The sequence below is a fragment of the Ursus arctos genome, unplaced genomic scaffold (assembly GCF_023065955.2).
Source record: "Ursus arctos isolate Adak ecotype North America unplaced genomic scaffold, UrsArc2.0 scaffold_11, whole genome shotgun sequence".
NCBI classification, from domain to species: domain Eukaryota; kingdom Metazoa; phylum Chordata; class Mammalia; order Carnivora; family Ursidae; genus Ursus; species Ursus arctos.
Genome location: NW_026622775.1, coordinates 1,289,733 through 1,302,407, shown reverse-complemented (window position 1 = coordinate 1,302,407; position 12,675 = coordinate 1,289,733). Strand labels below are relative to the sequence as shown.

Here is a 12,675-nt window from a genome sequence, read left to right as displayed (position 1 = left end):
CATGTTCCAACCTTATCTACACCCTCCGTAAACAGCAATTCCTTGGCCACTCTTTGGACTTAAAAATGCACAAATTTGCCTCATGACTCATTATTAGGAAGATGGACTCAGGAAAGAGGCTCACACAGGCAGGCCCTAGGCAGGTATCTGGAACATAGTTCAGATTAGGAAACAAAAAGCTCTTTATGGGTAAGTGCCATGGCCTATAGATTGCTTGTCAGGGTAGGGGGTGGGGGATTGAAGGGAGCCATGGTCAGGGGAGGGCCCAATGGGGCCTCTTCATACAGCATCCAGGATTGGGCTCCTCTCAACAGGGTCTAGTGATGATACTGCACCTAGCCAATTGCTTTTGAAAACTCAAAAAAGCAAGTTGCTATACAGAATAGGTTAAGAAACTTCATTGTAATGGAAAGCTAAGTTTTTTTTTTCCTTTTAAGTCAGAGGAATAATATAATAAAAAAAGGAGTTTGAGTTTTCTTTGATTCAAAGTCAGGTATAAATTGGATTTGCAGTGGAAGAAATTGAAAGAATTACCAGACGAGGATGCACTGCAGTAACCTGAACACAAGGCAAGGGGCACTCTGATGCAGCCGGTACCAAAACAGACAGGTAAAACAACAACAACAAACAGTGCCAATATACTTTGTAATATTGTATTTTAAATTCACTAGTATTTCAAACTGAAGATGTTTTGCATGCAGTTAATCCTATGAAATGGATTCAAGAGAACTCTGCCACAGTTAGCATTATGGGGATACCTGAAACTATTAGAATATAAGATTTTGTGGAGGGATGGTCCAAGAGATGAGGATGAACCTTAGAAAAGTTTGAAAGATCAAGTACAGAATAAGAAAATCTGGAGACCCAGAAAAAGAGAGAAAGGGTGGACACAGAATGAAACACTTTTCCAGAGGTCCCTGCTGAGATGGACCTGAGGAAAAGAAAGGGTGAGCCTCTGAGTCAGGTGAACATGAACCTGGAACATCCTCTCTCTGTTTCCATGATCTGATTCTCTCTTGCATTTCTTGCCTCTGAACCAAACTTCTGATTCTCTCCATGGTATCCTGACTTCAGGTTTATAACCCTGTTTGGATTTTCTTGGTCTCTGATCTCGTTCCTGTTTACAAACTCTGCTCTTTCACAGGTAGTGTTCCTGATATCATCTGTACCCTCATTTCTACCTCATTAGAACTGATTGAGTTGGAAGGCTCTAGACCTTTTATCCAGTAATACTGGGTGATCCTCAAGGTTAAATGCAGCAAGAGGGAGAATAAAGATTAGGGAAAGGAGTTAGAGATTAGGTAGTTATCATTGGTCTTCAAAAAAAATCTCTTGCCAGAAAAATTAAAAGAAAATCAATTGATGAATCAATCATCTAACCTTAGTTTTATCACTTTGTAGTATTGATTCTTCCAGGGAATTGTAAGAGTGTCCAATCTGAAAATTAATGTGGTGCTCCTTATTTGGAGGAAGAAGGTAGGGCCAGAGTTCAGGGAGTTGTCATTACATTTCTCATTTCTGTCCTCTCAGAATGTCAGAAATGACCTCGATTTTATTGATCTGACAGGGTCAGAAATAACATATCACGTGAACACTTGGCTGAAGATGCTACATACACTATGAGGACCCCTGTAATCAGGGTCTCAGTCTAGACAATTCACAGTCATCCAATGCACACGTACCTACTGAGTCTTACTCCACACTGTGGATTGTTCCATATGTGGAGTTTAGAGTGATAACAAGAATACGAATCCTGTCCTCAAGAAGTTTACACTTTAGGGGTGTGGTGTGGACGGAGTTAAACATGAAAACGAATAACATGCTTTCAAACACAGAAATCACCTATCTTATAATTTTAAAGATAAATTGTTTTCTCACGTGTTCTCCAAATTAAGTCCGATGGTACCATTTTGTAATCTTCAGTATACCAAAACTCCCCCATGAATTTTGACCGTACCTGATAACTGGATCTTTGTTGGATGTTGCCTAGTTGCTTCTCAGCAACTGTAGCATCCATCCTGAGCATGCCCTTGATTTAGGCAGTAACCAAATCAGAGAACTGGGAGTATTTACAGACTCCTTTCTTAGCAAGGAAATCTATTGGTCTACATCTTGTCACCTGTCACTTTTACCTCTTTAATATACCTAGAATCTTCCTCATCTAATCCAATCACATGGGTATTTAATTAAATGGCATTATTTATTGCTTTGCATTATGTAAATTTTCTACTAAGTGGTCTGTCTGCCTTCCAATTTGTGTGAGTCTCTCCAGTCTATACCTTACCAGAATGACCTTACAGCTTCAGTATGGTCATGTCACTCCTCATTTAATATTGTTCAAAGTCATCTCATTAACCAAAAATAAGGTGTAAACACCCTTCCTTAGGTTACACAGCTTTTTGTGACTTGGCCTTTGTTCAGCTCACCAGGCTTAATTCTACCACTTTTCTTGCCACCCACTCTGATCCAGACGCACTAGTGATCCTAAGACTGGAAAGAACATAGATCTTAGAGACCCTTTTGGACTTGACTCCAAGGTAGGCTGATGTACAGTAGCTTACTCAAAGCTTTCATGTTTTCAGTTTTGCCTTAAATAAATGTACTATTATCTACTTAATAGATTGTTATGGGAGCCAAAGAAGATATTGTATGTTAATTTGATAATTATGTACCCTGTGCATTAAATACCTAGCACACAGTAAACACTTTGATAGCTATTATTAAAATCCCCCTCTGTCTGAAATATTCTTTCTCCAGTGTTTACCTGTTCATAAAACAGGTTTTTAGTTCTTTTTTCAGAATTCACAGATATAACCTCTGAGACACTTTTCTTAAACTGATGAGAATGAAATTCTGAATTTGTTAGAACTGGGATTTATCTTAGTTCCATTATATTCTATTTGAACAACTTTCAACAAGCAATAGTTTCTCAGATCTTCAGTTTTTGCACTTGTGCAATGAGGATAAAAATCCCTATCTTGTGAGTTTCTATGAGTATTATTTTTGAAAAGGACAAATAAATCTGCCCCTTCTTTCCCAACACACAAATGTTCTCTCATGTTCACGTTTTTTTCTCCATCTCTTTGGTATTTTTATATTTTCAATATTAATGGAAAGCTGGTCCTATTTTTCTAAGTTATAGGTTTATTATTTGTCCCTTTAAACTTTCTTTCAAAGCCACTGCCAATGAGCCTGTGTCATTTTAATTATTCCTTTCTATACTCCTTTCAGAAACATGTTTCATAAAACATAAAACAGGGCACGAATCGTGTGCATTTATTTGTTCATATTTATCAAGTATAATTGCATGATGCTGAATAAAACCTGCACCTTACGAGCCCACCATCCATGGATATAACCATATACAGCAGACAGAATCAGGTGGTCTGGTTTTGTGTCGGGTGTTGGTAAATGAAGTACAAGTCATTTGGGATGTTTGGGGTGAGAAACACCTCATTTTCTCAAAAAAGAGATCACTTATTTAGTGTGGTAGAAGAGGTTCTTCTAAGGAAAACCAGCCAGCACTGGAAAAGACACATGGTCATGAGAAGAAAAAATTTTAAATAGGTAACTTTAAGAAAATTACTACCTGGTTATTTCTGTAAAGTACACAAAATATGCATCGATCATTACTCTTTCAATAATAATGAACATAATGGAATACGGTGAAATTTGCAATCTGTGGCATTTATACATTTTGTTTTTCTTTCTATTATCCTTTCCAACATTGCAAATACATTCCTTTGCAAATCTCTCCTGACAAAAGTTTAAAAATCTCTGCACAACCAGGTTATTTGAATAAGACTATTTGAGTGATCATATCAGAAGATGAACAGAATTGATAGCAATGGCTTTCTGGATTTTTAATAATCAGAGGAGTGCTTATACTGCCTGGTGCGGCATTTCTTATAATACTTAACAAATGGTCACTAAATGAAATCTACAGTGGGCAACCTATAGTCTTATTTCCATCTGCCTTTTCTTTCTAAACATAATCATCTTCAATCAGCTCTTATTCTATGGGCTTTTCAAATTGTGTAGAAGTGCTTCCTTTATTGATATAATATGGGATAGCTCAGCTTTATCCATCACACCCAGGCTGAGGTGTCTCTGTAATAACCTTACAAATTGGTAGGTATTATACAAGCAACCAGTTGCTGACAGGTTGTTTTGTCTTGCATAGCCTTATACAAGGTTTAGCTTTCTTTCAAAATCTTTGCAAACTGTTTGGACCAGGCTGAATCATTTCTTGAATGAGTTGAGTCATCTTTGGCTGTTTCACACACACACACACACACACACACACACACACACACACACACACACACCCTCCTGAAAGAGATGAGTCACCAAGAAGAACGAACCTTGAGCACAGACTGAAGCTCTGCCAAGGTAAATATCAAACCAAATAAATCAGTGTTTCCTTTAGCTGGGTTGCCTGTAGACTAAGGAAGAATGAGCTACACATTAACAGAAGCCCATGAATCTCACTGAACAGAGTAGAGAGAAGCTCCAGGGATGGGGAGATCCTGACACAGTCAATCAAATCGTTCTGGATTGGAAAAGCTGAAAGAAGCTAAGAGAGAGAAAATGCCGTAAAAATGCGTCAAGTTAATTTCACGCTTTTCCACCTTCAACTTTTGCTCAAATTAAATTTAATGCTCCTCAGCCTGAGTGGTCTGCATGCAAAATGGTACCACAGTAGTTGGGGCTGATGGAGATAAAAAGGGTTCAGTGTAATTTACAAAATAGTAAGAAAATATTTGTGATCGTCTGTAGCGTCACAGTAATTAAAACGTCTTCTCCACCTCTCTTTAAATGTACGGAAATTCTTGTAATTCATACAGCATTAACGTTAAACCATTCCTTGATATGAGATACCAAGCTAAGGAAACCAACTATTTCAAGGTTTCAATTTCAATGTCAACATAAAAGGGAGAGATTTTGTTCATTAGATGATTACCTTTGGCACTTTCCTGTTCTAATCCCTTAAAGCCCAAATGGGACCCATCTTTGGTGACCGTTTGAACATAAATGTTAGAATAAAACTCCACAGGGAGATGTGGTGTGTGTATGACCTATACTATATGTTAACTAGACTTATTGTGGTGATCATTTTGCAATATATACAGATATTAAATCATTATGTTGTATACTTGAAACTAATATAATGTTATGTGTCTATTATACCTCTTTAAAAAAAAAAGAATAAAACTCCACAGGACAGGAAAATGTGATGTGTTCATGGCCTGAACTGTATCTGAAGAAAAGAAACTTTCTTTCTCCCTTCCTCCCTCCCTTCCTCCTTCCCTCCTTCCTTCCTTCTTTCCTTCCTCCCTCCCTCCCTCCCTCCCTCCCTCCCTCCCTCCTCCCTTCCCTTCCCTTCCCTTCCCTTCCCTTCCCTTCCCTTCCCTTCCCTCCCCTCCCCTCCCCTCCCCTCCCCTCCCCTTCCCTTCCCTTCATATCTCCTTCCTTCCTCCCTCCCTCCCTTCCTTCCTTCCTTCCTTTGACACTTTTCTAATATTCATTAGAATTGCTAACACCAGTCTTCACTTAAGATGAAACAAATCCAAATTAACCACACTCACAGAAGAAAACCCTTAGCAGTAGCTAAGAATTAGAGTATTTGACTCTAATTCTGTAAATATTTGTGAGGAAATCATATACAAATGTATTCTGCTTTTCCTGTGCTATTTCCCTAGTCTGGAATATAACATCAAGTAACCAAGGTACTCTGCAGAGTTTTGGGGCTTAGGGAAGAGTCTACCTTCTTCTAGATCTGTTTCCTCAGGAATGAGGAATGATAGAAACCCACAGAACACATGTACAGTGGGGGTGCCTGGGTGGTTCAGTCGGTTAAGCAACTGCCTTCAGCTCAGGTCATGATCCCAAGGTCCTGGGATGGAACACAGCATTGGTCTTCCTGCTCAGCAGGGAGTCTGCTTCTCCCTCTTCCTCTGCCCCTCCCCCCACTCATTCTCTCTCTCTCTCTCTTTCACTCCTCTCTCTCTCTCTAATAAATAAATAAAATCTTTTTTAAAAAGAAAGAAAATGTGTAGGGTCTAAGAGCTAGGGAGATAATTTAAGGACAAAGAAGGAAACTGGCAGAGTTGTCAAAAATTAATTTGTCCATTTTTCATCTCAGTAATATACTCCCCTTGCACTTCCACACTCCTAGAACATTTCTTTCCTCTATGTTATCCTAAAATATGGTTGTACTCCTAATAACTCTTGAGGGAAGCTTTTTCCAGCAGCAACTCCTGTGTAATCTACTGGTTTTGCAAGGCTGAGTTAAAGGGACAAGTCAGGAGATAGGGGTTTTTGCTGGTTGCCCTCACTGGGTTGGGCTTACTTGCTATGTTACTACTTGTTGAGGCAGAAGAGGTGGTGAGAGCTTTTTAAAAATGTTTTCCCCAGTCTTGAAGTGTATATGAGGGCATTAGAGATGCAAATAGAGACACTGGGTTGCCATAGTTCTTGTCCTTTCTTTCCATTACAAGGACACTCTAGCAAGGAAAGGAGAGTGCTATGTCACCTACTGAACTGCAGTACAAGGAGAAGGTGGAAGAAAGTAAGAGAAAATATGTTTACTTCAAACTAAACTGAACATTCTTCCCTAGATGATGCGCAGGTGCCTTGATAATTTTTGTTTACCACAGCATCTCTATAAAGTATGACATGAACCTCAAAGATTTCATCTTTTCAGTAATAGTGAACACATATGCTCTTGCCTTGAGCAATCTTAGGTTATTTGTGGGACAGAAATGTTTTTTTTCTTTAATCCAATAAAGTATCTTTGAGAAAGATTATTTTATTTTCCCCTGAATTTCCTTCTTCTTCTCCCCCCCCCCCCCCACCCCTAGTCTCCCTTAAAATCTTAAAATGTCTATGCTTTTCTCTGCTGGAATCCCTCCATCTACCCAACCCCTTGGAATGTAGTAACTCTCCTTTTTCTTGTCTCCCCCTTCCCCATCGTCATTACCACTTCATGGCCTGGCGGTCCCATAATCGTCTTTTTAAAAGTTGCTCAGATACTTCACTGAAATCTTCTCTGTCCCAGAAGAGTCAGCTGCCTTATCATTTGTGCTCTCAAAGTACCCTGGAAACCCTTCCATTACCACTTATCTAATTGCACTGTGGTTATCTGTTCACATCCGTTTCTCTCACTGGACTGTGATATCCTTCAGGACATGATTCTGCTTTGTCAACTCTGTATCCCCATTGTCCAACTTAGTACCTTGCCACTCAACAAATGTTTGATAATGAATGAATCAAGAGTAGGAAAGAAGAGAGGAAAGCAGAGAGCAGCATGAAAGAATTAAAGCAAGCATATAAAGGATGGCATTAAAGGCTGTCTGCTGTCCTACTCTCGGTCCCCACATCCTCTGGGGATGACAGTAGGCAGTATCAATGTGGATAGCAGGAGACAGCTTTGAAGAGGAAGCTAGAATTTGCCAACAGGTTGCAGTAAAACAAGTAAAATTGTGATCTGGCAGATTTTAGCTAGGAGGTAAATGTTGTCATGTACCTGTGTGATAAAGGAATGGTGACTTTTTTTTTTTTTAAAGGACTGATGATTTTAAAATCACTCAGGTATATATGTTTGATTTGTAGACACAGTGGTAATCTTCCATAAGCAGTAATAATAATGATGAGTTACAATATATAAACTACCTACAGTGTGGCAGATGCCTACTGGGCTAGGCGCTTCCTACATTATTGATAACTATCTCAATAACCCTGTATCATCTTCACAATTTTACATATGAAGAAAAAAAGCTATGAACTTCTAAGTACTCTAATCTAGGCCACACAACTATTAAGTGTTGGAACGATCCAACCCGGATCCATCAATTGAGGCCAGAATCTACTCTTGCCAGAGATCCACCCCAGGAAAAGTTCCTAGAAACCGATTAAACTGTTACCTATGAGGCAGGGGTGGATACTTCTGATGTGGGACCAAATCAGGCTCCAGTTGATCCTGAGTTGCTGGACTCCTATGACTTGCTACTTTTTTTCCAGAAGAATTTCAGAAAGTCCTTAATCATTTCTTGACAGTGTTTTATTAGAACTTTGGCCAAAGGCCACATTTTGCCAGAATAACCCAGCTTACAGCATTTTAGGAGCTTTAGCCTGCAGAAATATTAATACAACATTCCTGAGTTTTATTTAGAACCTTAAGGAGGGAAATGCCTCATGCCTCACATTCTCTTTGTCTTGGCCAAAATCCGTAGGAAAGTCTCTGCTGAGTCTCTGCTGTACCCTAAGGTACACTCAGTCTAGGACTATCAGGCAGTTCTTCCCAGATTCATTCTCCCACTTCTGTACTCCCTCCCAACCATTTTCTTTCCTTCCTCTGGTACCTCTGAATCATGGTAAACAGAGCTTCACACTTGCCCAGTCTCTTCGTAGAAAGCTCCTTCCACCTTCTTATTTATCTGAAGCAGAAATCTCCCTTAAGAACACGCATTTTTTGTTTGTTTGTTTTGGTTTTTGCCCTGTACGCATCCATGGAGGCAAGCCATTGATTGTTCTCTCCGTCTGAATTACTGCAGGTGAGCGCCGCCCTTGTCTTTTATGTTCCCATCACTACAACTGAGCTATGACCCTTCAGGCTTTGTTTATAAATCTCTGACTAATCCACTGACTAATCCTCATTTTTTATTGTTATTTGTATAATCTTCCTTAAAGGCAGGGACACTTTCATACCTGTAACTTCTCTTCAGCAATTAGCAATTCTATAGGTATTCAGCATTTTTCACAAATAATAAAAATGACAGATCCTTTTTTACTGAGACTCTTTCTTTCTCTCCCACCACTCCACACCTACCTCTGCTCCTAACTGATCTAGTTGTATCACATTGTTCTTACTTTTCCAAATAGGTTTTTTTTTTTTTTTTTTGCTAATTGATTTTAGCCTTATGTATTTAGTACATTTAAGACTAAAATTTCCCTTAAATTTCTACTGGCACTGCATCTCAAAGTTGAGATATAAAGTATTGTCATTATTGTTCAGTTCAAAATTATTATTTGTTATGATTTCTTCTTTGATCAGTGAATTTTTAGAAGTTTTTTTTATCTCAAAATATATCTCTGTTTTTGTTTTGCAACAATTCCACTCTAGACGGAGTACGTATTTTGTATGATGGGGTACATACTCTTTGAAATTAGTAGAGGATTATCTAGCATTTGGCTCTCCTGTACCTTTTAAATATTGCTCATATGTGCCTGAAAAGAATGGGAATTCTTGTTTCAGATCCAGGGTTCTGTGTATGCCCTCTAAATCAAGCTTGTTGTATTCTTTATCTTCAAGTTTTTGTGTTGTTTTACCTAAGAATAATACTGAGAGGTATGTTGAAACCTCCCATATGGTGGTGAGTGTCTTCTTCTCTCTGTGGTTCTGGTATATCACGTGTGCATGTATGCATGCATGTGTATATGTGTGCTTGTGTGCGTGTAATTTTTAAGTTATTTTATAAAGTGCCACAAGTTTTGAATATACTGGTCTTCTTATGTTGAATCTTTTATCAAGTTGGACACCCCTTTTTTAATCTCTACTAATTCTTTCTTTGGCATAAAATTAGTATAGTTACCCTACCTTTATTTGGGTGGATATTTGCTTAGTAACTCTTCTGTATCCTTTACTTTCAACCTTTTAACAGCTTATATGTTAGGCGTGTCTCTTTGGAAACAGCATTAGGCTGGATTTATTCCCCAAGCTGAATATTCTTCTCTTTTTTGAAAGGAAGTCCAGTTCAATCAGTTTTATGTTTGCTGATATTTGGATTTGTTCCTACTACCTTATTTTGTGTTTTCTTGTCCCACTTTTCTATGCTTTTTTTCCCCTTGATTGGTTGAGGTTTGTTTTCTTATTCCATTTTCCTCCTCTACTTCTTTAGAAGAATAAAATCTATTTTTATTCCTTTAGTAATTATTCTTGATATTTTAACATCCATGCTTAACAAAGATTAATCAATCTTAACCCATTCTGAACAGTAGGACTTTGGAATACTTTCAGGTCACCCTTTACTATTTATATGCTATTGTAGTCCAGTACTTTAAATTTCTCTTTAAAAAAACTTTTGTCTTAAACGGAAACAAACAAAAAAACCTCACTTTTATTAAAATGTATAATATGCATGTAGAAAAGTACACAGATCTGTGTACAGCTTGATGACTTTTGCAAAATGAATACATTCATGCAACTATCCAGCTCAAGAATTGAAAGAGAGCCAGCATCCAAGAAGCATCTTTTGTGTCCCCTCCCAATCATGAGAACTTTCCTTCTTGTGAGAGCTATTAGACTGATCTGTAACACCATAGTTTGCCCCTTTTCAAATTTCTTATAAATGAAAATATGGAATGCATATTATTTTGTGTTTAGCTGCTTCCATTCACCATTATCCTTATGAGACTCGGCCATGTTGTTTCATGTACAAGTGGTCTATTCATGTCCATTGCTGTGTAGAACTTCACTGTATGAATATACCAGAATGCACCCATTCTGCTGATGGGTAGTGGACTTGCTTCTAGCCTCTTGCTATATTTAATAATGTTACCAACTCTTACTGCGTAGATCTTTTAGGGCACATATGTACACAAATCTGTATGATATGATATATCCCTAGAAGTGGAATTATTGCAAAATCGGGCCTAAATAGGGTTATTTTGAGAAGAGGCTCAAGTGCTTTTTCAAAGTATTTGTATCGATTTAATTTTATGCTGATGATGAATATTAGTGTATGAGTTCCCATTGCTCCATACCTTCAATAATACTTTCTCTTAACTTTTAATTTTGAGATAATTTTAGATTTACACAAGCTGCAGAGCGTGACAGAGTTCCTGTATCTGGTAACTGAAGGGGAATCTGGATCACAGCATAGAGAATCATCATATGCTCATCAAAGCTAAGAAGCGGACATTGGCATAATACTAGGAATCAGACTATATTTTACTCAGATTTCACTAGTTCTTCAACTGACCTCCTTTGTTTCAGGATCCAATCCAAGATCCCACAACGCGCTTAGTTGTCATGTCTCCTTGGTCTCCTTTACCTGGTGACTTTGGCTTTCGTAACGTTGACATATTTATAAGGTGCTGGTGTATATATGTAAGTAGAGTGTCCTTTTACTTGTGTTTGTCAGATGTGTTCCCATGATTAGATGAAGGTTACACATTCTTGGGAAGGATGCTGCGGGGGGATGTACTCTTCTCAGTGCATCAAGTCAGGAGCTGAATGATGGTGATACCCATGCCTTGTGATGCTAATTTTGACCATCTGGTTAAAGTGATGTATGCCAGTGTTTCCTCAGTAAGCTTATTATTTTCTCCCTGTGTGATTAATAAATATTTGGAGGAAGATACTTTAAGAATCTGAGTTTAAATTTTTATCACTAGTTTTAGTATCCACAGGTGAATCCTGCCTGCATCAATTTTTACGATGCTGTTCCAATGGTGATTTTCTATTCTCCTCATTTATTAATTATAATTCTTCTATAAGGAACTTTTATTTCATTTATTTATTCATTCATATTTTTATTTATATTAATATGAACTCATGGATATTAATTTTATTTTCTAAGTTATAATCCAATACTATTGTTATTTATTTTGTCACTAAGGTTGTTCTGATTTTAGCAAGAGGAGCTAATAGGACGATATACCCTTATCCTTGAAAAAAATTCTTTTGCATGCTTTTTACCCTCCTGGTACCACAGATGCTTCAGGTCATCTTGTATCTTTCCTGCCCTAGCCCTGGAAGTAACCACTTCTTCAAGGATCCCTGGTTGCTTTTATTGAAGAATAATATTTAGAAGCCCGAAATCTGGATACTGGTTGTGCTTAATGCCATGGGGATGCTGCTGCTTCTAATACCTCTCAGTGGATAGAGCTAGGAAATACATGTATGTGTCCTAACCCAGGCATAAGCATACATTTTTGTTAACTGTTGCTCTAACATCTAGCTCTGTAATCTGTGCCTCTCTATGGATCTATCTTAAATAAAATCCAGGATTCCATACAGATGGGTATGACTCTAGCACTCCAGTGTTTGTGCTATCCTTCTCTCTTTCTTTATTTGTAATTTCTTTCTCTGACAGTTAGCAGCCTGGCTTTCATCTGCACTATATTTACTTATGTGTTCAAGCCTAATATACATGTAAAGTAATTACGTAAATGCTAAACACACTCTTGTGAATGATATATTTATCAACTACAGCATAGTTTTCGTACAGATCTTTTACTTTAGCATTATGGTATTGCTCAAAATATTTTTGTTCAAATTTCTTAGGTCAACTACTTTCTTTCCCACTTCTTTCAGTGTGACTATGTAATTTATGTTAAAACAGATAAGTCATTGTTACAGTTGGCATTCCTTCTTGTTTCTCCAATGTCCTGGTTGATTTTTAAAATTCACATGTAGTAAAACTCTCTCTTTTTGGTGTACAGTTCCATGAGTTTTGGACAAAGATGTAGAGTCAGGCATCTATCTACAGATTTTCTTACAGGAGAGTTCCATCACCCCCAAGATTCTCTCATGTTGCCTATTTGTAATTAATGTGCGGTACCTTCCCATTCCCACCTTAGCTGTTTTCTGTGTCTGTATTTTTGCTTTTCCAGAGTATTATATTATATAAATGGCATCATACATTTCATAGTCTTTGGGGTTTGGCTTTT

General features: G+C 37.8%; 1 protein-coding gene across 16 annotated transcripts in view; it reads left to right on the top strand.

The window, feature by feature from the left end:
* Positions 1 to 12,675, top strand: part of CXXC4 (CXXC finger protein 4) — a 420,398-nt gene that overhangs the window by 153,146 nt on the left and 254,577 nt on the right. For 2 of the 16 annotated variants that reach the window (XR_008958585.1, XR_008958579.1), the window contains one exon: positions 513 to 609. The exons of the other annotated variants lie outside the window; for them this stretch is intronic. The gene's annotated coding sequence lies outside the window, so the exon portion shown is untranslated. The remainder of the gene's footprint in view (positions 1 to 512; positions 610 to 12,675) is intronic. 16 annotated transcript variants of the gene reach the window in all.